Source organism: Bos indicus x Bos taurus, chromosome 10 (assembly GCF_003369695.1).
Source record: "Bos indicus x Bos taurus breed Angus x Brahman F1 hybrid chromosome 10, Bos_hybrid_MaternalHap_v2.0, whole genome shotgun sequence".
Lineage (NCBI taxonomy): Eukaryota > Metazoa > Chordata > Mammalia > Artiodactyla > Bovidae > Bos > Bos indicus x Bos taurus.
In genome coordinates, this window is record NC_040085.1 from 19,951,170 (window position 1) to 19,962,415 (window position 11,246).

At 43.9% G+C, this 11,246-nt stretch overlaps 1 pseudogene; it reads right to left on the bottom strand.

Moving 5' to 3' along the window:
- LOC113899991 lies at positions 1–1,922 on the bottom strand (annotated as a pseudogene).
- Between the last annotated feature and the right edge of the window lie 9,324 nt (positions 1,923–11,246).

The following is an 11,246-nucleotide window of genomic DNA, read 5'->3' on the forward strand; positions in this document are numbered from 1 at the left end:
ATGGTCCAACCACAGCTCTACCAAGGTCCTGACTTTACTTTGCATTTGTAGTTTTGTGTTCTTCTTCTTTAAGATGGTCTCTAAAATTGCATGTGCCATAAGCCCCACAAAACCTGGATCCACCCATGCCAAGAGCCTTAGTGCCTGAAGAGCCACAGGGCATCCACACTCAGAAAACAATGTAAGCAGCAGTGAAGGGTTAAGGAGAATCACCTCTCTTCCCTCATCATTTGGAGCATCCACAAAACCCCGTAAGGAATTAAGAGTATGTGGAGTTGGCTGCGTGGGAGAGAAGTGGTATTTGCAAAAAGGGTGAGGATTAGTGAAGAACTCAAGGGAGGAAAAGGCAGCCGCAGTGTCAGGAGTCTGCAGGGCTTGGGGTGAGGGGAACACTTGGCCTTAGACAACATTATCCAAAAGTACAGGACCAGTGGTACCTCAGGTCATCCTTCTGTTGTGGCAGGTCACAGGCTACAATGAAGAATGCCTCCAGTTGCTTCTCCTTGTTCCTGCAGTCTGGACACCTTCCTGAGATGAGCTCACATGTAGTCAGGGATATAGGCTTTGGCTCTGGTGGCAGTTTTTATGACCATTCTTGCAGGCTAAGTTGGGGGTCCGACAAGTGGTGACCATGCAGTAGATGGATTCATGCAGAAAGGTGTTGAAGTCTTTGCAGTGCTTAGAGAACTTGTTGATTTTGTGTATCGCTGTGTTGCATCCTTGAGGTCTGGGCTGCACATGCTGAGTTTCAAACCACTGAGCTGGGGTCATGTTCCCAGGCTTGGCGCTGACTGGTCCTTGGCCACCCACAGCCCCAGCAACAGGAGCAGCCACAGAGCGCAGAATCCTGCTCTGGCTGGCGCCATTGCTCCCAGGGGGCACAGGGGGCACAGAAGAAGTGGGAGGTGGGTGACTAGGTCACCATGGGGGTGCCCTGCTAGCCCTTCTAAAAATTTCATACTGTAAATCAAGTATTGCAGGGTTCCTACAGCCTCAGATATTTAAAAACACTACTGGCATTTAATTGTTCGGTCCCAGCAGATACATTTTATTTAATGATACATTTTATGTCCCCCAATAAATACGTATACAGTTTTTCCTTCATAAGAGTTTTATGAGGTATGAACTCTTTTTTTTAATAGGCAAGCAAACTGAAGCTCAGAAAAGTTAAGGAAATTGCCCATCATCATACAGCTAGGGAGTGTTACAGGCTTTGAATCGATGCTTCTCAGCTTCCAAAGCCCCTATTCTTTCCACATTCCCATGTTTCTGGTTTGAAACTCTGAGAAATCAGACCACAAAAGGAAACCAGTCTTGAAAGAAAGTAGGTCAAGGGTCCATACCTTGCTCTTCCAGGCTAGCTCAGACATTCCTGAAAATCAATATTAAGGTTGTGGTGTCAGGCTAATTCCTCTCTGCTCTGTGGTCGAGTTTCTCACTGAAGCTAGAAAAACAGTCACTCTCAGTGTTCCAGCCAGCCAAGCAGGATTCTGTGAATTGGGTTCTTTCTGGGACTGACATATCACCCTAAGTGGAGAAAGTTTTGGAATGACAGAATCAGAGCAGAGGAGTTTCTTTAAGATCATCTCAATCAACTCTGCTTTACAGAGGAAAGAGCTGGAGGGCCTGAAAGAGCAAGTGCCCTTCCCAAGGCCACCAACTGAGTGTCAGAGCTGGGACTGGAGCTTCCTGACTTTCAACCCATCCCTTTGGTCTAGTGCCAGGCTGAAAAGGGAAGGAGAACGTGTTTCCCATAGAGACAGGGCCTAGTGAGTGTGTCTGTTTGTGGTTTAAGTGAAACATGACCATTGCCTTTGATAATTCTCTTCTAATCCTTCTGATGACTTTAGGAGAAAGTCTCCTATTGGACACGACTGAGCGACTTCACTTTCACTTTTCACTTTCATGCATTGGATAAGGAAATGGCAACCCACTTCAGTGTTCTTGCCTGAAGAATCCCAGGGATGGGGGAGCCTGGTGGGTTGCCGTCTTTGGGATCGCACAGAGTCGGACACGACTGAAGCGACTTAGCAGCAGCAGCAGTTCCTTTTAGGACAAGAAGGTAAAGCCTTTGTTTCTACCCACTTTTCAGTACAGACAACAGATCTCAGGCTGAGCCTTCAACTGAAAACAGTATCTGGATAGAACTTTAAAATCTTTTTTTTCTTTTGGCTGCACTGGGTTTGTTGCAGCATGCAGGCTTCTTTTGTGGAGCAGTGGGCTTAGTTGCCCCATGGCATGTGGGATCTTAATTCCCTGACCAGGGATCAAACCCACATTCTCTGCTTGGAAGGCAGATTCTCAACCACTGGACCACCAGGGAAGATCACCAGAATTTTAAACAATTTGATGACATTGTTTATTTTTACTTCTATTTATCCAGTGACACTCTAGTATTCTTTGAAATATGATGTTACACAGTTTCATATTCAAAGAACTCTTTGAACTAAATGCATATAAATATAAATTTAGTAAATGATAATACTGGCAGTATTACAGCAATTATCAAGGGAGGGAGCAAATGACTGAAGTGGGGGATCTTGCTTTAGCTATAGCCTCTCAGGTCTGTGCTGGCATGTTGAGCCCTACCTTGACTTCTGTGTGACTTCACTGCCTTTGAGATAAAATGCTCTGCAAAGTGGCAAAAAACACTTAGACTCCTATGATCTGGATTTCCAGATGGGAAACTTTGGAGATGTTTTCCTTTCTATCTTCAAGGTGGAGCCTGGTTCATCAACCAAGCTCACCCTTCTCCTGCACTTCTCCCCACAAAGCTAACGAAACACTGCTTTTTGATCCCAGTAGAGCATTATCCAGCAAATAGTTGATTTGGACCTCAGAGAGAAAATATATTGAGTTGTTCAAAAAGTTCATTTCATTCATTTTTTCCATCAGATGTTACAGAAGATCTCTAACTAATTTTTTGGCCAACCCAATATATATATTTCCCTTTTGCAGGCTGTCAGCTGCCACGACTGAAGTGACTTAGCAGGAGCAGCAGCAGCTGAACCTTTCCCATTGGAATGGTTGGATTGCCATGTGATTGTTCATTACCTGTTGCAGACCCAAGCCTCTGGGCTTTTTGTGTGAGAGGGTAGGGATGGCAGCAGGAGCCAAGGGTTGGCAGGAACATTTCATGCCAACCAAGTGACGACCATGGACTTCGCAAGCTCTGAATCTAGTTAAGTTGCAAACATGCTTTCCTCAAGTAGGTACTGACCGTGCAACTGGCCAGTCCCACTCAGGGAGGTCTGAGGAAAGGGTTCCTTTAATTGTGTGTTTGATCCTAGTTATTCATCACAAGTCTTCCCAGTGGTCACAGTCTCAGGGCTGTTTTATCCATTAAGCACTAAAAGCCCAGTGCCTAGGGTCTGGGAGGTTTTCAAGGGCCTACAATATTTGAGACTAGGAAAAAAATATATTGGCTCCAATATAGGAAAAGTCAACTATAAAATCAAATTTAAAATATTTACTTACCTGCTACCACAGTAACATAAAGTTGATTTCACTTATTTTGGAATTTGGCACCCATAAGAAGTCTATTACTTTGGAAAACAGACTTAGGTTAGATTTTTTTTTTTTTTTCCCATCCTTTTACTGGAATTCTCAATACCACGATTGGAGAAGGAGAAGTGCCAATCCCAAGTTACTTGGAGTCAAATAATTTCAGAAGTAAAACTTTAAAAATCATTTCAGATACATTTCTGCAAGAATGATATTGAATGAGGAACATACATTTTATATATTCAATGTGGCATGACGAAATGTTGAAATGCCTAGTGTGGTATGGGGGTATTAAACAGAGCCCTTGACATTCTAGAGCTAGTTGCCTTGGGTGTATCGTTTACCGCTTTCCTAAAGGCAGCCTGGATGATACGCACTACATTGCTTTAGAGTTGAGTCAGCCCAGGGCTGTGCTGCAGCAACAGGAGGAAAGTGTACGCTAACCACCGTTCAGTGAAGATATAGCACGTGCTTGGCACAGTGCTAGGTATTCTGCTAAGGATTACAGCTATCGTTTAAAAGTGCTTGGGGACTTCCCTGGTGGTCCAGTGGTTAAGACTCTGTACTTCCACTGCAGGTGGTCTGATCCCTGGTTGGGGAACTAAGATTCTGCATGCTGCAGTGTATGGCCAAATTTAAAAAAAAAAAATGCTCACTGTGTGCCAAGGCCTTGTGCTTTATGTACAATTCAATTTGCAAAACAATATTGTGTGTTCCATGTTATTTTTTCCATTTTATAGAAAAGGAAACTGAGGCTTGGAGAGGCTAAGTTCACAGATGTGTTAAGCGGCAGGCCTAGGACAGAAAAGGAGGGAGGGCTGGCTCAAGTGTTGTTGTTCCCTCCTCACCACACTGCTTTTTAGTTTTATAAATGTGCTTTTCGAATCTATTGTTTCCCTATTTTATTATTTCCTGCATTTCCTGGTACCACTCATTCGGATGCTCATTCAGGTACTACCTTATTCTATTATTTGACTCTTACATGTGTATTCAGTCTTCCCAGCTGGCTGATGAACTTGTGGGACAGGAATCAGGTCCTTTCATGCTTCTCAGTCTCCACAGAGCTGGGCATGTGGCTAGCTCAGAGGGATACTTATTTCCTCTTATTTCCTTATTTTATTTTTTGTTGCATTGAGTCTTCATTGCTGCGCACGGGCTTCTCATTGCAGTGCTTCTGTCGTTGCAGAGCACAGGCTCCAGGCCCACGGGCTTCAGTAGTTGCAGCACGTGTGGCACGCGGACTTCGTTTCTCTGTGGCATGTGGGATCTTCCTGGACCAGGTATGGAACCCTTGTCCCCTGCATTGGCAGGCAGATTCCTGGCCCAGTGTGGGAAGTCCCCACACTGCTTTCTGAGAGTTACCTTATGGGCTGACAGTTACTGTGTGACTAATAGATTGGGCTTCTTTTCATCTCTTGGACGTGTTCTGTTTTCTTCAACTTTATTTCTGCTTTTTTTTTCCTCTTCCCTAAAAGTTCTCCCTCAACTCTTATCCATCCTTCAGTGCTCAGCTTGGTCCCCCGAGCTTGTGCTTGAACCTTCCTGTACAACTCTACCTGGGGTGACTCTTTTCTGAATATACCTCCTTCAGTATTAACTCCTGGTACCACTCACTTGGATGCTCAGTCAGGTACTACCTTGTTCTATTATTTGACTCTGATGTGTGTATCCAAGCTTCCCAACTAAATGGTGAACTTGTGGGCAGAAATCAGCTCATTTCATGCTTCTCAATCTCCATAAAGCCGGGATAGCTCAGAGGGATACTCAGTAACTGTGTGTTGAACTGAATTGCCACTCTTGTCCTCTTAGTCTCCTCATCATTTGTAGCCTAAAGAGTTTCAGTTGAGTAATTTCTAAAAAGTATAATAATTTCTAAATATTTTCTAAAAAGAAAAATTTCTAAAAGACTCTGTGAAACAAGAGGAAGCATCAAAGTGCTAGTGGCCAGACTAGAATGTGAAAAGAGATCCTGCAGGAAGACCCCTGCTCCAAGAGGGCGAGTGGAGAATAAGCACTGATCCTGTAGAGACCAGTTTTCTCAGGATAGCCTAGGAGGTGTGAAGAACTGACTCATTTGAAAAGACCCTGATGCTGGGAATGATTGAAGGTGGGAGGAGAAGGGGATAACAAAGGATAAGATGGTTGGATGGCATCACCGACTCAATGGACATGAGTTTGAGTAAGCTCCGGGAGTTGGGAGTTGGTGATGGACAGGGAGGCTTGGCATCAGATCAGATCAGTCACTCAGTCGTGTCCGACTCTTTGCAACCCCATGAATCGCAGCACGCCAGGCCTCCCTGTCCATCACCAACTCCCGGAGTTCACTGAGACTCACATCCATCGAAGTAGTGATGCCATCCAGCCATCTCATCCTCTGTCGTCCCCTTCTCCTCCTGCCCCCAATCCCTCCCAGCATCAGAGTCTTTTCCAATGAATGAACTCTTCGCATGAGGTGGCCAAAGTACTGGAGTTTCAGCTTTAGCATCAGTCCTTCCAAAGAACACCCAGGACTGATCTTCAGAATGGACTGGTTGGATCTCCTTGCAGTCCAAGGGACTCTCAAGAGTCTTCTTCAACACCACAGTTCAAAAGCATCAATTCTTCGGCGTTCAGCCTTCTTCACAGTCCAACTCTCACATCCATACATGACCACAGGAAAAACCATAGCCTTGACTAGACGAACCTTTGTTGTCAAAGTAATGTCTCTGCTTTTGAATATGCTATCTAGGTTGGTCATAACTTTCCTTCCAAGGAGTAAGCGTCTTTTAATTTCATGGCTGCAGTCACCATCTGTAGTGATTTTGGAGCCCAGAAAAATAAAGTCTGACACTGTTTCCACTGTTTCCCCATCTATTTCCCATGAAGTGGTGGGACCAGTTGCCATGATCTTCGTTTTCTGAATGTTGAGCTTTAGGCAAACTTTTTCACTCTCCACTTTCACTTTCATCAAGAGGCTTTTGAGTTCCTCTTCACTTTCTGCCATAAGGGTGATGTCATCTGCATATCTGAGGTTATTGATATTTCTCCCAGCAATCTTGATTCCAGCTTGTATTTCTTCCAGTCCAGCGTTTCTCATAATGTACTCTGCATAGAAGTTAAATAAACAGGGTGACAATATACAGCCTTGACGTCCTCCTTTTCCTATTTGGAACCAGTCTGTTGTTCCATGTCCAGTTCTAACTGTTGCTTCCTGACCTGCATACAAATTTCTCAAGAGGCAGATCAGGTGGTCTGGTATTCCCATCTCTTTCAGAATTTTCCAGTTTATTGTGATCCACACAGTCAAAGGCTTTGGCATAGTCAATAAAGCAGAAATAGATGTTTTTCTGGAACTCTCTTGCTTTTTCTATGATCCAGTGGATGTTGGCAATTTGATCTCTGGTTCCTCTGCTTTTTCTAAAACCAGCTTGAACATCAGGAGGTTCACAGTTCACATATTGCTGAAGCCTGGCTTGGAGAATTTTGAGCATTACTTTACTAGCGTGTGAGATGAGTGCAATTGTGCGGTAGTTTGAGCATTCTTTGGCATTGCCTTTCTTTGGGATTGGAATGAAAACTGACCTTTTCCAGTCCTGTGGCCACTGCTGAGTTTTCCAAATTTGCTGGCATATTGAGTGCAGCACTTTCACAGCATCATCTTTCAGGATTTGGAATAGCTCAACTGGAATTCTATCACCTCCACTTGCTTTGTTTGTAGTGATGCTTTCTAAGGCCCACTTGACTTCACATTCCAGGTTGTCTGGCTCTAGGTCAGTGATCACACCATCGTGATTATCTGGGTCATGAAGATCTTTTTTGTACAGTTCTTCTGTGTATTCTTGCCACCTCTTTGTAATATCTTCTGCTTCTGTTAGGTCCATACCATTTCTGTCCTTTATCGAGCCCATCTTTGCATGAAATGTTCCTTTGGTATTTCTGATTTTTTTGAAGAGATCCCTAGTCTTTCCCATTCTGTTGTTTTCCTCTATTTCTTTGCACTGATTGCTGAGGAAGGCTTTCTTATCTCTTCTTGCTATTCTTTGGAACTCTGCATTCAGATGCTTATATCTTTCCTTTTCTCCTTTGCTTTTCTCTTCTCTTCTTTTCACAGCTATTTGTAAGGCCTCTTCAGACAGCCATTCTGCTTTTTTGCATTTCGTTTCTATAGGAATGATCTTGATCCCTGTCTCCTGTACAATGTCACGAACCTCTGTCCATAGTTCATCTGGCACTCTATCAGATCTAGGCCCTTAAATCTATTTCTCACTTCCACTGTATAATCATAAGGGATTTGATTTAGGTCATACCTGAATGGTCTAGTGGTTTTCCCTACTTTCTTCAATTTCAGTCTGAATTTGGCAATAAGGAGTTCATGGTCTGAGCCACAGTCAGCTCCTGGTCTTGTTTTTGCTGACTGTATAGAGCTTCTCCATCTTTGGCTACAAAGAATATAATCAATCTGATTTCAGTGTTGACCATCTGGTGATGTCCATGTGCAGTCCATGTGGTTGCAAAGAGTCGGACATGACTGAGCGACTGAACTAAACTGAACTGAGGAGATGTGGGTGAGGGGGCCAGAAAAGTCTATCTGGGTTGCTGGCCTGAGGTAGTCTTTGAGCTACAAATGCCACCTTCAGTATGGTTGTCAGGCTTTACCCTGGAGGCAAGGGGCAGCCTCTTCAGGAAGAAGGGGGTTCTGGAAGAGCAGGACTGGTGTAGGAGCGGCCGGGACCACCACAAATGGCCACAAGTGGCTAAGTGGAAAGGGGGCTGGATGTACATTTTCTGATCCTCTGCTTGGATCTTGTGTGCAATTGCCCAGAACCGATTCCTGGCACCTCAGTAGAGGGCCTTGGTGGGATCTATTCATAGAGGTCTCTGAGGACAGTTTCAGCTTGAGTAGCCAGCGGGAAGCTTCACTTGCTTGGCTAAGTTACTCCTGACTATGCGTGAGAGGAGCTATTGCTGACTATATTTTCCGTAGGTGCTAAAGATGAGGCGGGCTGGGGTGCAGATGCCTTGAGGTAAAATTCACCAAGAGGCAAGCTGAATGAAGGTATAATGTTAACTTCAGGAGGCAGGTGGCTGCTGATAGTGTTCAGGTTCTCTGGGCTCAGTATGAGAGATTCTCAGCTAACTTTCTGCCAAACAGCTCACACATCCATGAGTACCACGTGGGGCCAGGACAGGTGAGTTTGCAGCACTTACTCCTAATGACCGAAGTCCTGACCGTGGATGCCCTGCAGATGGATGCCCTGACGCCCCACAGCTCTGCTGTGAAACACTGCTGCTGCTGCTAAGTCGCTTCAGTCGTGTCCGACTCTGTGCGACCCCATAGACGGCAGCCCACCAGGCTCCCCCGTCCCTGGGATTCTCCAGGCAAGAACACTGGAGTGGGTTGCCATTTCCTTCTCCAATGCATGAAAGTGAAAAATGACAGTAAAGTCGCTCAGTCGTGTCCAACTGTTAGCGACCCCATGGCAGCCTACCAGGCTCCTCCGTCCATGGAATTTTTCAAGCAAGAGTACTGGAGTGCGGTGCCATTGCCTTCTCCGGCTAGAGAAATAGAAACACTATTGCACTTCTAATTCAGAAAGGAGACTGAGATTGTGAATATTCAGCTCCTCAATTACTTTGTAAATATATATAAAGATATCCTCAGGAGAGAGGGAAGAGGGAGAAAAGAGAAAAATGCAAATAGAATGAAAGTCCAGGAAGCCGGGTAGATGCAAGCTCAGGCTGGAAAAACCCAGAGGGAAGCTAGAAGGATGAGCAGCCCGAAGGGCAGCGCCCTGCTCCAGGGTATCTCTGAAGGACCATAGGGCTACCTTGCCCCTGATTCTCTGAATGTTCTCCTTGCTCTGCTTGCTGGGACTCATGGACTTGGCACTGAGTCTACAGCCAGGCTAGATAGAGGAGCTGGGTTGGTCTCAGGCGGAGGCAGGAGCTTGCCAGAAACTTTGACAAGGAATCTCTCCAAGAAGGATTCTCCTCCAAGACAACTGGAGGAGAAGACCCATGGCATAAGATGTCCTGGATTCTGGTTTCTAAACTTTGAGCCTCCGAGTGCTATCACAGGAAATCTCTGTTCCCAGTGGCTGACCCTCTCTCTTACCAGCTTCATTTTTCTGTACCGTGAAGCTCTTTGGGGCCTTCTCAGGGCGTCCAGTCTGCCATGATCGTGCTTCAGCAGGTGGACTGCCTCCCTTTGTTCCTTTCTATTGGATCTGTCCTCAAGCAGGAGAGGATGCGGTCTTCAATCCAACAAGCCTGGGGGTCTGTATCTCCCCTTGCATGTGTTTTGTGGCTTTTGACTTACTTCAAGCCTGTGTTCCGTATTCAGACCTCCCAGGGGTGATGATGACAACGGTAAAAACAGTCAGAGTGAACACGTACTGAGGGAGTCTAGGTCCCAGCTTCAAGTGCTCCACGTTTATTTTCTCATTTTTAGGTGTGAAATACCTTCCTACTGCTCTGGCTCTGTGGTTATCATATCTTCCTCATCCAGTTCTTATTTTTTCCCTGATAAGCCTTTTGTTTTTTATTATCATAGTGATTCACACATAAGGACATTTCTAAAAATTGTAAGCCTTGAGGGGAAGAATGCAAAGCAAATCAGAACCAAATATGATTCCCTTTTAAAGTATGAATAAACATTGGTAAATGATATTTGGGCTATATTTAAAATTTTTAAAGTGAAATTTTTAGAGAATGAGTGAAAGGTGGGCATTCACTCTCTATTGCTCAAAAAAGTTCTGAATTTTGGCTTGTAGTTTTAAAATAGCAGCACAAGTTGTCTTTTTCAATTCTATTTACAAAATTAAGGAAAAAAGGGCATAAATTAATAATACTCTAAATAATACAGGACTACATTATGCAGTTAAAGAACAAGCCAAAATGAAACAGTTCTTTAAGAGAAGTATCGGTCAGAGGCACAGTCCACAGAGAGCGAATTAAAGAAAACCTCATTAGGGCGAGTGTATTCCTAGTCTAGGTTGAATGCAGATATGCACAAAGTGCACGCAAAGCCATGAGATAAATGTCTTCTTTCCCAGTTTTACCAAAACTATTTTGGAGGGGAAAGGAAGTAATTTGAAGCACTGTTCTTTACACAAAATAAAACTATGATAGGGTTTATTAAAACATTGAAGTCAATTATTTAAAAAATAATTTTCAAATGTTTCTGCTTTGACATAATTTCAAATTTATATATGTTTTAGGAATAGTACACCGAGCTCCCCTATGTACTTCACCCAAATTTCCTAATTTTTATTAACATTTCTGGACTATTTGGGACTAAGTTACAGACCAAATGCTCCCTTGCCCCTTCATACCAAAACGAACATTTCCTAATTACAAGTATGCCTGCCTACGTAACCACAGCATAGGCATCAAAACCAGGAAATTAACATTGATTCATTATTATCACAAATTAAATTCTAGGATATAAAACATCTATGCATGTGGCTATTTTATAAATATCAATTAAGTGAAATAAAAAGGCTTTAGAGAAAGCTCATGCCTGCTGGATATGACTTAGTGTTTAATTAATTCTCCTCTGCCATTACTAGCACTTCAGGGAAAAGTCTGAGAAACATTGCTCTGGGGGCTCTAGTTGACCATGAAAACCCAGCCCTGGATGTGTCAACCTTGAGGGTAGAGAATGATAACCCTTACCAAAGATAAAATATTTTGGATGTTTCAGGCCCATCTGTAGATCACCCAAAGGGATCTCTGCAATGTTTTCACCTTGGCCCCAAATA